Source organism: Solanum tuberosum, unplaced genomic scaffold (genome assembly GCF_000226075.1).
Source record: "Solanum tuberosum cultivar DM 1-3 516 R44 unplaced genomic scaffold, SolTub_3.0 scf00005, whole genome shotgun sequence".
Classification (NCBI taxonomy): domain Eukaryota; kingdom Viridiplantae; phylum Streptophyta; class Magnoliopsida; order Solanales; family Solanaceae; genus Solanum; species Solanum tuberosum.
The window spans coordinates 2,536,422-2,551,184 of NW_006238931.1; the positions used below are offsets into that span (position 1 = coordinate 2,536,422).

General features: G+C 37.5%; 1 long non-coding RNA gene across 1 annotated transcript; it reads right to left on the reverse strand.

Annotated features, from left to right (window-relative positions):
- Positions 1 to 1,852: 1,852 nt before the first annotated feature.
- On the reverse strand, positions 1,853 to 13,541 carry LOC102600857 (uncharacterized). The gene is made up of 3 exons (XR_366584.2): positions 13,432 to 13,541; positions 13,277 to 13,344; positions 1,853 to 2,025 (listed from the first exon to the last, which is right to left on the reverse strand). It is a non-coding gene; the product is annotated as an uncharacterized lncRNA (long non-coding RNA).
- Between the last annotated feature and the right edge of the window lie 1,222 nt (positions 13,542 to 14,763).

The window sequence follows — 14,763 nt, forward strand, 5'->3', positions numbered from 1 at the left end:
TACCCAAAATCACATCAAAGTCTAACATGTACAACTCTACCAAATCCACCAAGGTAACTCTATGGGATAGGGAAACGGGATACCCTCTATACACTCTCTTAGCCACCATCGAATCACCAACCGAGGTAGAAACCGAAAAAGTGTCTAATAAGACTTCGGGGAGCATATCAAACTTGACGGCCACATAAGGTGTCACAAAGGACAAAGTAGCAACAAGGCATAAACATTAATATGAAATACTTTTAACATACCGATCACAACATCCAAAAATCTCTCTTGGTCACCTTGTGATTGAAGAGCATAAAAGTGGTTTTGCTTTGGGCATTGGAGTTCGAACCGCTTGGAGGAGTTTGCTTATCTTCTCTCCCCTTAACCTTGAGCATCAGGAAATCTCTCATCTTGTGGCAAACCTTCCCACAACCATAACACCCATCGGTGCCAACTAAGCACTTACCATCATGTTTCTTCCCACGTTTGGCACAAGTAGGCCTTGTCATAGTAGGTCCCTTACCATTACCTCATTGAGGTTTAGGGTTAGACACCCTATATATCCTTGTCGACCCTTAGGTTAGGATTTGAGGAACCTTGGTTGGAGAATCTTTGTTTGAACCTTGGTCGACCTTGTCCATCAGACCTAGCATTGGAGAAGTTCTCATCACCGGTTCTAGCTCTTTTCACCTCTTTATTGTTTTCCTTGAGTTTGGACTCCTCGATTTATTGAGCATACACCATAAGCTTTGAGATATCCATGTCATGGAGGATAATTGCCGTACGGAACTCTTTTTCAACCAAGTCGGACACACCCGACATAAACCTACTCATCTTAGCCCTTGAGTCCGCCATCATGCTTGGAGCATATATGGAGAGTTGGGTGAACTTTAGAGCATACTCCTTAACACTCAAACTTCCTTGACGAAGGTTGATGAACTATTGTACCTTAGCCTCCCTCAACTCTAGAGGGAAGAACCTATCAAGAAATGCCTTTTTGAACAATTCCCATTCTATCGGGCCCGCTCCTACCGGTCTCTCACCCTTCCACTGACCATACCAAACTTGAGCCACATTCTTTTAGTTGGTAGGCAGCTAACTCCGCCTTCTCTTCCGAATACACCCCCATAATAGCAAAAACTTTATAAACCTCATCGATAAACCTTTGGGGATTCTCTTCCACTTTAGAGCCATAAAATTTTGGAGGGTTCATTCGAGCAAAATCCCTAACCCTTGAAGCAGACGAATTCACATTAGGATTCACCGGGGTTACAAATTCTCTATTGGCTTGAGCCGTCACGGCTTGAGCCAACATTTGTAAAGTAGACCTAAACTCTGCATGGGTCCCATTCTCAACCACGGGATCAACCGGAGCTTGATTAACTGCAGGAGGATCTTCTTCATTCACATTGTCACCCTACATTCTTCTTGTGTTAGCCCTTCGTGTATTCATATCCTGAAGACACAATTGAAGGATTAGGATAGGTACTTTGTAGAGCTAAACTCTATGGCACGACTTAATGATAATGAAAGAAGTGAAATTTCCTAAGCATCTTATAGCCTCTAATTCATAAATGTGCCACGCTTCACTCTCATGAACAAGACTCTACTAGACGTGGCTTATGAGACATCATCCTAGAATCATTCTAAACCTCATACACTGATTACCAAGTTTGTCATGACCCAGGGGTACCCCCTAAATGTAACAAGGCACATAGAACCCTGAAAGGCACCATGTAAGCCACTTAGCATATCACAACATAAAGCATTAGAACAATAAGAGTAAAAACCCATTTCAAGTCCAAAATTTTCATAAAAGAAAGTGTAAGTCTAGACTTGTCTCAATATAGCCATCTATTACAATACTTGAATCAAATAGGGACACAACCCTTTTAACATTGTCCGAAAAGAAAATATAATAATGAAACTACTAAATGAAAACATCCGTCCTCAAATCACGAGGACTCACCAACAAGCAAGGAGAAATGATCAATTCCAAGCTCTAGCCACAATGAGGACCGCCTTGAGAACTGGACCCTACACTTGGGGAAAGATGTAGAAAAATATTGGTTAGTACAAAACAACACTAAGTATGATAGTCATGCATAAAAACCTTGAAAAAATATTGCACTAAGTATGATTGTCATGCATAAAAACCTTTAAAACATGCAAAAAGGGACATTTTTGTTGAATGCATGCACTTCAGTAAGTTAAACATCATTTTTGAAGATATTGGAACAACATAAGTCATAAGCATAATCAACTCATAGATCATCATATCATAGGAGGAACATATCAAAAATACCCTCAAAGCATATTTGTGCAATGCATGAATAAGATCTCATAATCTCACCCATACTAAGTAAAGCTTCTTAAGTAGTCATAGTTCATAATTCATGTTCTTGTTCATAGTTCATAAGTAATGGTGGGAATAGGCCTTAACCGACATAGACCATGTTAGCTTAACATGGAATCCGGTGTTACCCACACCGTAAAGGGTTGTCCTACTTGCCTAAGGTAAGACCGTGGTTTTTTTTAGCTTTAGGTGAATCCACTAGCTAAATGTCCTATGGGGGCACATAGTTTATCGGATAAGGAGATTGCTACTAGAAACATGGACTCAACTAAGGTAGAAGGTCTCCAGCTCATGAGATACATACTTTGGGAACCCAGACTCAACTAGTGTAGAAGGTCCCATTGGGAAGCCGGACTCAACTTGTGTAAAAGCTTCCATCTCATATTCAATATCCACTTGGTGCTAAGTATTACTTCCCACGGATTACATATTTAGTCTTGACTTTTATGTAATTCATCATAAAAACATTAATATTCATCAATTCATTCATAATATATCATAATTACAGCATCAAATCCATTTTAGAAAGGAACCCATGAATTTGGAGTAAAACCATAGCTTTTAGGGATTTCTTACTTTGAAATTTAGAGTTTGAAGGGACTCCATGGATGAAAACTATCCATGGATGAAGGACTACAATACCTTAGCTATGAATCTCCAAAGAAATTGAGTGGAAAACCTTGCTCCTTCAAACCCTAGCTTCAACTTTCTTCTTCATCTTCCTTAAAGTTCTAGAGAGAGAAATTTTGGGAGAGGAGATGAACTTAGGGAAATTATTTGGGTGTTTGGAAAATATGACTTAACTTGGGTGAATTTGACTAAAAAATAACTTATATAGTGACCCTAAACTTACCCAAATACCCAAAAGAACTCCACTTCAATTGGACTTAAACCGAAATTACCCAAAATAACCCTCACTTAAAGTGAGTTGTCAGGGACCACATGGGGCTCCACGAGCCGTGGTCCCATCCATGGACTTGAGGCAGTGACTAGGCACTTGTGCCTTTAGCTCACACGCCCAAGGCAACCTCACGAAGGGCTCCACGAGCCGCGGTGCTTGCCACGAGTCGTAGTTCCTCTCGTGGGCCTTGAGGCAGTGGCTTGCCACTTCCTTACCATGCTCACACCTCCAAGGCATAACCAAGGCCACTCCCACGAGCCGTCTAAGGCTTCACGAACCGTGAAGTGGCTCTTGTGGAGAAGCCAAGTTGGGGATGCCTTAAGGAGGCTACTGCCTCACCACCACGAGTGGCACCACAACTCGTGGTGGCCACCACTGGTCGTGAAAATCCTCGTGGTCATGGTGGGCAGTGCCTTGGCTAAAATTGGGCAGCCTTGTCCCCTTTCCTTGGCCCTTGCCCATTTTCCTTGGCTCTTACCCTCACGTTTAGTTCTAGTTTAGCTCTAGTCTAGCCTACTAGTTTTCAGGGTGTTACAAATTGGCACCCACGCTAACCCTCCGATGGGAGAACCATTACTACAACCCAACTAAAGCCACTTAAAGACGCTAAACCATTTAAAGATATGAAAGAAGATTTAAATGATGGATAAAAACAGAGTTCCCATAAACTCCAAAGGTTTTAAATAAACAATTAAACAAACTATTGCAGAAGTCAACCCCTAGAACCTGAAAGTCATGCACCAAAACTCTACTAACGACAAGTCTAAGAACAAAACATAACAGCCTAATAGATAGTCTGAGTCCGAAAAGAGTGGACTTAAACATTAAAAATCCATGGCAGCCTGAAAGAACTGGTTCACCCTTGAATCTGGTCACAATCAATAGTCTCCTAACTGAGGTCTATCAATAGCCGCCTGAAGATGCCCTATACTCAACAAAGAAAGTGCAAGTGCAGTATCAGTACACAACCATAGTGTACTGGTAGGATCACACGGCTACTCTCATAAGCACAATATAAAATGAACAAATACAACACAGTAAGCACACATATACACAATACATAGATCATTCATCATTTTAGGAACAACATAAAATTACCCAATATCAATGTCAGGTAACAAGAGCATAATAATCACAAGTGGCTCTCTCATGGAACCCGCACCCAAACTATTAGTTTGTTGGAATGTGACACCCGATCTAATATATGTGTCGAAACATGACACTCGATCCAATGTATGTGTCGAAACGTGACACCCTATCCAATATATGTGTCGGAACATGACACCTGATCCAAATCAGCACAACCACAGTCACAATCACATCCACAATGAATAATACTCATAATCATACAATCAAGTTACAGTTCATTGTATATATTATTCACACATTATCATTTCGTTAGATTGATTCACATTCCCTATTCACATACATGCACGCATACAATGAAACATTTATCCGGCATATATCACACAACAGGAAATCAAATCATCACCTACCTCGAAACCAAGCTTGAATCCTCCTAAGACACTTGAGTCTTCCCTTTTCGGATTCTTTTCGCTTGTTCTTGGTCTAAACACAAGAAAAATATGCAAGGATCACTAAACAAGAACTAATTTACCCAAATTATAACAAATTTAATAACCCAAGACCAAACCCATGATCTTAATGTTCAGCTAGGGATTTTTTCCACCATCAACTTCAGGCCAAAACCCTCTCCCAAATGATAATTACCCAAGAATCTAATTTCTACAGATCAAAAAATGTATTAGAGGAGTAAAATCCTTACCTTTAGAACCAAAAATCATGGAAAACTGTCTATAAATCGCCCTGGTTCGTCTCCTAACTCTTAAGAACGAAGTTTGCAGAAAAATAACTAAATTGGGGTTTTTCACAACTTAAGTTTGCGACTGGTCCGCCACGCAGACCCCATCCTGCCACAGTGGCCCCGCCCTGGCGGATTACACGGAGACATAAACTCGTAATTTGAGTTTCAAGTTCCCATTTCACAACACACCTTCAACCTTTGACATTCAGAAACTACCCTTTCACGCCAAGATCAGTTTCGGGAGTTCTACTCGCTCGAATTCGATTCCGTAAAGTCGTACGGGATCCTTAACGTCTTAACTATCCACTCATGTTATCAAATTAATATTTAGATCCCTCATTTATTACCAGATTTTGCTAGACCTCACCTGACTCAGATTTCGTCCAAAACTGGACTAGGCTACAATTTTCCAAGTTACTACAAAAAGTTTTTTGGCTCAAATTCTTTTCCCATTGACTTTTCCATAACAATGGCAACAGGTCGTTACATTGACCTTAACACCATTTCTTGTTTTTTCTCATGAGAATCTTGAGGTAGAATATTTGTTTAAGGATAATTTTTTGTTTGATGATGATATGACTCTTGAGAGTGTTCATAGTGGAAAGCTTTATAATGTTGGAAGTGAAGCCACTCTTGGAGGCTATCAATTGTTTAAGAATCCAATATGGTATGATGACACACTTTTCATAGACGAAATCTCTTTTATGAAGATGATAGTACATTTATTGGAGAGGGTAGTGTTAAGATGAAAGAGGATGTGTATGTGTTAATTGTTACTTCTTCTTCCAATTCTTCATATGAGTTGTGATTCTTTAGTATATAAAGTGGAGGCTAAACTTAGGAACACCTTGATTAAAGTTCATTTACATGACACCTTTCTCTATTACTTGTTTGCATATGATGATGCTCACGCTTTTGAGTGAAGTGTGTTATTAGAAGATAAGAATGTCAACCGGGCAAAAAAAGTGTGTACTTGATCCATGTTCATAGATTTCCTTTCAATTTGACCCAGTAATGAGTTGAATTGTGGCACTTGTGTACTGATGCTTGGTCAAGATGACAAGCATAATTTGGATGAATTTGTTGGCACCTTTTCTTAGGATGGAAAGTCCTTCTTGGGGATTTACAATCCACTTGAGGGACCTACGTTGTGTATGAGGAAGGATAGTTTTCTAACCCCCTTTCTTTACTATCTCTTTACATATGATCTTGTTGATTGTGCATTTTATTGGGGTAGGAGTTATTTGTCAAGAGAATGTGAGGTTTATCCTAAACTTGTCATGTTGCATTTATGTGTTCCATCTTGTGATGTAATGAGTGTGATGATCCTTGAACCTAATTGTGATCTTGCATATAGAAACACCTTAGATGACCCTGATGTGCATGATACCTTTCTCTACTATCTCTTTGCATATGATGAGTCTCATACTTGTCTTAGATGTGCATTGTATGTAGATCAGGATTTCATTAAGGTATATACTTGTTTGTATGACTCAATTATGTGGACATATTATAATTTTGACCCCGATGAGCGTTTGAGAGTATTTGAGCTTGTAGTAGTGCCATATTTTGGGTGGTATTATCCTTCTGATCTGAGGTATAGCCAATTTCCTTATTCTCCATATATGAGCTGAATAGTCATGATAGTAGAGGATACTTGGTTGTTCCTTGAGATTGAGTCTCCTTGGTGTAATGATTTTTGTGCTTGCTATTGTACTAACCCTCATGCTATGAGGATATCTTGGTTGCTTGTCCGTCTTATGTTTTTGTAAGGTTCGGATTCAAGCATGAATCCTTTTCAAGAAGGAGAGGATGATAACAACGTGGATAACATAAATTATATTAAAGTTGTAGAGGAGCTTAATAGACACCAAATAAAGACATAATGTGTTGAAGGTCCATCAAAATGAAAAGGGTGAATAAAATATGTTATTTGTGCAAGTTGCATCTCTTAAATCTGTGAATTCACAAAAAAAAGGCAACCAAACAAAACCCTTGTCTCATTATGGGTAAAATTGTCAAAGAAGTGTCTTATGTATTTCCTTAGTATAAATAGTAGTTTTTATCATTTTGGAATACTTAGATTATAAAATAACATATCACGAGTTTAAGGTTTGGACGCATCTTTTGAACCGTAGACCTAAAACTACCACTTACTGCCATTGATAACCCTGGTGGCCGGCGGACAGCCTCCACTGGAGGCTGCTCCATCCACATCCACAATACAACCCTCTCCTCTCACCACAAAGTTCTCAGAAGTATTAAAACCAGATCACAACCCAATGCCAATTCAGAGGGAGACAATGGTTTACCTACATGGTGAGCCACAAATCATTGGGAAGTCATCAGAAGTTCAACAGATGATCATACAAGAGAATTTACATTATGCAATTCTAGGGAAGTTCTCTTATGATAAGCCAGATTTACATGAATTACGTAAAGTAATTCCAGTACAATGTGAGATCAAAGGGCCATGCAACATAGGGCTATTAGAAAACAAACATGTTTTAATACGATTATCTCTATTGGAGGATTATGTGAAGATGATGTCGACCCCATCATACTATTTGAAGGTGCACAACCTGTACTGTCAGATGAGACCATTGAAGTGGAATCCTTGGTTTGTTCAAGAAGAGGAGCCATCAATAGCAGTAGCATGGATTAGTTTTCCAGACTTGCCGCCTAATTTCTTTGCTCGAGAAGCAATATTCTCACTAGCCTCTGTAGTTGGAAAACCATTAACAATAGTATATATGGCGACACAAAACAAGACTAGACCTAGTTGTGCGAAGGTTAAAGTGGTGGTAGATTTATTAGCACAACATCCACAGAGGATTAAAATTGCAGAAGAGGATGAAGTCACAGGAAAATTAAATTCTAAATGGATCACAATTAAGTATGACTATCTGCCAAAATATTGCAGTCATTGTAAGCTACAAGGACATAGAGAAACAGAATGTCGTGCATTACACCCAGAGCTGGAAAGGAAATTTAGGGACAGCCTGGAGGAAAATAAGGACAAAATGGGAACAACAACAACTTAGACCAAAATACTAAGTAGTGGTAAAGTTGGTTGTAACACACAAAGAAAGCATGAATGGATGCAGCGAAGAAATAAATATGCAAAAGATAAAAGGGGAAGGATAATAGAGATGTACAATGGCAAAAATAAAGTGGAACCTGGAAAACATACCGAAGGAGTAAGCACTCATAATGCCTTTGCAACTCTACAAAACAATGACAAAATAGATGATACAAGGGATGCTACAAGTGCGACAAAGGGGACCAAGGAGACAGAAGAGAACAAGGAAAGGGAAGGAGAACTTAGTAGGAACAAATCTGAAGAAGAAAGAGACATCAACAAGCAAATGGGAACAAGGCAATGGGTGGATATTAATTTTAAAAAAGTCAAAGGGACAAAGGTGAATCAGATAACACAACCACAAGATAGTTCTAACAGTAAACAATGTAGGCAGTGAAACACCTACAAATAACACATGCACACAGGAGAAAAGCATATGTGAAATAAGTTCAAAGGAGAAAGTTATTCAAGAAAAGAAAACTCAAGGGGAAAATAAGACGGATGAGTTAGGAAACACAGAGCAGACAACAAGTCAGAATCAGCTAGAATTAAGAAAGCAACAAAACGCACATGATGAAGAAAGGATAGAAGCAGTAGATACAACAGAAAAAGTCATTTTAGATCCTGACAAGGAAGAAATTGATGCTTCCTTGGCAGAAACAACATCAGAAGTGAGAACACTGAGAAGGAAACATTGGAGAAGAATATAAAAGAGATGGCTAAAGGAGACATTTCTCGAAGACATACAAGGGTAATGGAGGAGAGTCACCTAAAAAACAAAGGTGGAAAATCTCAAAAAGATACCTCACAAGAAACAAGACAACTACCAAAGAGGCAAGCTGCCTCAAAACTGACGAATAAGATCATTCTATGGAATATTAGGTCAGTCAATACTCAACAAGCGTTTGAGAGACTGGCTAATTTAAATAGAAGAAACAATTATTGGTTAATAGGTCTGATGGAACCTTTTCAAGATTCATCAGATTGGGAGAGATATAGAAGAAGATTGGGTCATCATACTACTTTGGTAAATTGCTCAGGTTAAATATGGATATTCACAGAAGATGTACATGTAGATGTTATAGAAGATTCTATACAACAAATGACATTACAAGTAGTACATCAAAATATGGGAGTTGAGGCATTGGTCACTATAGTGTATGTATCTTGTAATGCAATTAACAGGGAAGAGCTATGGAACTCGATACAACAGATATCAAGTCACTTTTCCTTACCATGGTTGGTAGGAGGTGATTTCAATGTAATACTTTCTCTTGAAGAAAAATTAGGTGGGTTGCCGGTCTATTATCAGGAAACTGAAGATTTTGCCAATTGTATTGCTACTAGACCTAGGATACACTGGAAGCACTTACAAATGGTGGAGTGGAAGATCGGAGGATGCATGCATCTTCAAAAGGTTAGATAGAATTTTAGGAAATCAAAGATTAATAAACTTGTTTCAAACTATGAAGGTCAAGCATCTTATAAAAAAAAAGGTTAGATCACTCTCCATTAGTGTCAGAATGTTCACAGAATACTGAGGAAATTATCAAACCATTCAAGTTCTTAAAATTTTGGGCTATACATTCCTCTTTTGAAAAGCTAGTAGAGGAACACTGTAGACTTGATTTATATGGTAACCCTTTTAAATGGTACAACAGAAATTGAAGAGGGTGAAACATGCTCTCAGATCTTGGAGTAAGAAAACAAATGGTAATGTGTTTCAGCAAATTGCAACACTAGAGGATGTAATACAGGCTCATGAAGTCACATTTGAAGAATCTCCAACCTTACATAACAGAGAAGAGTTACATAAAGATCAAGCAGAATTATGCAGATACTTACATCTTGAAGAAGAGTACTGGAGACAGAAATCAGGTCTGAAATGGTTTCAAGAGAGAGAAAAGAATACCAAATTCTTTCATTCATATGTAACGGAAAAAAGGAAGAAGTTGAAGCTAAATAGAATACAGAATACTCAAGGAGATTGGCTAACAGAGGAAAGAGACATAGCTGTTGAAGCCATAAGATACTTCCAGGAGAAATTTACAGAGGATCAATGTCAAAAAGAATTCTCTTTATTAAATCATATTCCTAGTTTGGTAACAGAGGAGTCAATCAAAAGCTGGAGGAATTGCCAACAGAAGAAGAGGTTAAAGCAACAATATTTGGGTTAAATAAAGAAAGTGCATGTGGTCCAGATGGATTTACAGGTATTTTCTATCAGACATGCTGGAACATCATAAAGGAAGACATAATTAGAATGGTAAGGGCCTTCTTTGTAGGCCAAGAGATTCTCCAGATATATTACTCACACAAATTTGGTCTTAATACCAAAAAAGACCAGATGCATACCTATGCAGATGTAAGACCAATTAGCCTGAGTAAATTCAGTAATAACACAATTTATAGAGTTATACATGAAATATTAAAGAACATTCTGCCTACTATCATCTCTGGAAACCATACAAGTTTTGTTAAAGGAAGAAATATAGTGGAAAATATTCTTTTGGTACAGGAGATTATAAGGGATATCAGGATGAGGACAAAAACAACGAATGTGAAAGTACTAGATATGACCAAGGCATATGATAGGCTATCATGGCTATTCCTCACTAAAGTTCTGAGACAATTTGGGTTCTCTGAAGTTTTAATTAACATGGTATAAAGACTTCTGTCCAATAACTGGTACTCAATTCTGATAAATGGGCAGGCTCTTGAATTTTTCAAGTCATCTAGAGGAGTCAAGCAGGGAGATCCATTATCACCGGCTCTTTTTATAATTTAAGTACTAACGAGGAGTTTGAATGCTCTGTGGGAAAATGAAGAATTCAAAGGATATGGTCTACCCAAATGGAGCCCAAATATTAACCATCTTTCTTATGCAGATAATACAATTTTATTTGACAAGAAATCAATGAAGATGATGATTAGGGTACTAAGAAGATATGAAAACTCTTCAGGAAAGCTAATTAATTTGGAGAAGAATGCATTTTATGACATGAAAAGGTGAATACAAGACTGATAGGGAGCATCAAAAGACTAAACAACATAAAACATGGAGCTTTCCCTTTCACATACTGGGGATGTCCTATGTTATATGGAAGAAATAATATTTCCCACTATGATTCAGTGATTAAAAAGGTAGGAAAAAAAATATAGGGATGGCAAGGAAAAATGTTATCATTTGGTGGAAGAGTTGTTATAATTTCACATGTGTTGCATAGTATTCCTACACATTTATTGTCTGCTTTATATCCTCCAAAAGGGGTGATAAGACACATACATATGATGCTCAATAGATTTTTCTTGTAAAACACTATAGACAGTAAAAGGAAGCACTGGATAAGTTGGGATAAATTATGTCTACCTAAGGAGGAAGGATGAATTAGTTTTAGATCTCTTGCTGATATATCTAAAGCTCTATTTTACAGATTATGGTGGATTTACAGAACAAAGACTACACTTTGGAGCTCTTACATGGGTAATAAATACTGTAAAAAGTTACATCCTGTAATTGCTCAGAGTAAGGGAGCCTCCACCACATGGAGAACAATGATCAAGATTAGAGAGTTGGTAGAACATCAAATATGGTGGCAAATTAAAGGAGGAGACTCAAGTTTTTGGTTTGATAACTGGACAACTCAAGGAGAGCTATATTACTTCAGTTATGAAACCAGTCAAGAGGAAGAGATAGACGTTAAGGAATTTGCAGATCAACAGGGCTGGAAAGTAGACAAACTAAAAAGATGGCTATCAGAAGATATTGTACAACACATACTGAAAACAATCCCAAGTCCAACTTCTGATGGTATACTGGACAGAACATGGTGGATGCTTGAAGAAAGTAGAAAATTCACAGTTAAAAGTGCCTGGGAGTATGTGAGACAGAGGACAGTGAGGCAAAGTAGATTTCTTAATATGTGGGAAAAGAGACTTCCATTCAAAATATTTTTCTTTATTTGGAGAGTATGGAAATATAGAATACCCACTGATGATATATTGATGAGAATGGGGTGAACATGTCATCAAGGTGTTGGTACTGTGATAATCCAACACAAGAAACGGTGGAACATCTTTTTTTAACTTCTCCAATAGCTTATAAGCTATGGAGGATGTTTGATCATTTTGCAGGTCTAAGATTAGAAGGACAAAACCTAAACCAAGTGCTAATAACATGGTGGACAACACATGCAGGTCACAAACTTGCAACAAATTATGAAGATTATGCCTGCAATTATACGTTGGAAAATATGAAGAAGAAGAAATATCATCAGACATGGGGGAAAATGACATATATATAATAAACTTGTCTATCAGGTTACCCTCAATGTATGGCAATTTGCAAGGTCAAGTTTTCCAAGTCTGAAACAATTTCCCACCAACTGGTCAGATATGGTAAAATTCTTAGAGAACTACAAGCCAAGGATATCCTACTAAAAGATCATATGGATGCCCCAAATTCAAATACTATAAAGGCAAGAGTTCTTATGCTTATTGCCAAAGAGATCGGGAAGGAAATTTAATCTTTGCACAAGCAGATGAGATACCAGAAACAACTAACGTGGAAGCAGAAACAGTGGCAATAAAGGAAGCAATATATCACTGTACAACAGGGGGATTTCCGAGAGTAACAATAGAGACCGATTCATTGATATTGAAAAACATACTAAAAGGAAATTGGGAGATACCATGGAACATTAGAATTATAATGGAAGACACTCTAACACTGATGCAATATTCTACTGTTAACATTGAACACATTTATAGGGAAGGGAATACATTAGCCGACTACTTAGCTAATTATACATTCGAAATGACAGAGAGAACACAATTTAATACATACTGCGAGCTACCATTGCATGGGAGGAAAATACCCAACTTGGACAAACACTCGGTACCAAATTTAAGAATCAAGAACAAGGCAATCAGGTGAACAACACACAAATAATTGATGATCACGAGTAGATAAATTGCTAGAAGACAGTAAAGAGTTAACATGCATGGAAAACGAAGCCAGAGCACAACAACTACGCTACTCACGGAAAACAAAGCCAGAGCACAACAACTATGCTACTAACATAGGTTACAGATCTAAAATAAGATAAGTGTAAGGCGAAAAACCAGGGTTCTGGAGACAATATTCAAAGAAGATAACTCTGGCATTGATGAAACCATACAACAACAAGGGACTACATGGAAAATCGACAAACTAAAAAGAAAACAATTGAGAAATGCAGATTGAGGAATTGAAAGGAAACGAAAAGAGGTAAACTTACCAGTTAAACCCGCAAAAGCTCAAGATCATGCTTTGAATGAGACGTCACTTTCCTAATTTCATGGGAGCTTCCAACAAGAGGAAATAAAGGACTTCTTCTAGAAAGATTGACGCTTTTTAGGATATAATTTTTTGGCTTTGTTTTTATTTTATTTTAGCTTTTGTTTGTCTTTTTCTTAGCTTTTGGGCCCACCACTATTGGGTTGGGCAAAACTTTGTTCCCTTTTTCACTTATCTATAAAACGGCCCATGGCCAATAGCTTAATTAAAAAAGGGCAAATTACAGAAATCACATACTTTTAAGGTAAAATTATAATTTATCTCTTAAAAGTTTATAATTACAGAAATTCCTCATTTTCGCGCATCAGATTAGTGTATCAGCGCTTATATTATTGTATCTCGCGCATCAGATTAGTGTATCATCGCTTATATTATTGTATCTCGCGCATCAGATTAGTGTATCATCGCTTATATTATTGTATCTCGCGCATCAGATTAGTGTATCATCGCTTATATTATTGTATCTCGCGCATCAGATTAGTGTATCATCGCTTATATTATTGTATCTCGCGCATCAGATTAGTGTATCATCGCTTATATTATTGTATCTCGCGCATCAGATTAGTGTATCATCGCTTATATTATTGTATCTCGCGCATCAGATTAATGTATCAGCGCTTATATTATTGTATCTCGCGCATCAGATTAATGTATCAGCGCTTATATTATTGTATCTCGCGCATCAGATTAATGTATCAGCGCTTATATTATTGTATCTCGCGCATCAGATTAATGTATCAGCGCTTATATTATTGTATCTCGCGCATCAGATTAATGTATCAGCGCTTATATTATTGTATCTCGCGCATCAGATTAATGTATCAGCGCTTATATTATTGTATCTCGCGCATCAGATTAATGTATCAGCGCTTATATTATTGTATCTCGCGCATCAGATTAATGTATCAGCGCTTATATTATTGTATCTTGTGCATGTATCAGCACTTATATAGCTCTGATACATTAATCTGAAGCGCGAGATACAATAATATAAGAGCTGATACATTACCCTGTTGCGCGAGATACAATAATATAAGCGCTGATACACTAATCTGATGCGCGAAAATGAGAGATTTTGGAGATTTGTAAAACTTATAAGGGATAATGGTAATAAGTAAACTAAAATGTGGGATTTCTATAATTTTTTCCATTAAAAAAAGAGCAACTTTCACATATAGCAAACACAAAATTCATATTTATATGTTATAGCAAAGTTTGCATAATTGCGCTCCATAGCAAACATATATATGTATAATTCGCTATACATATACAA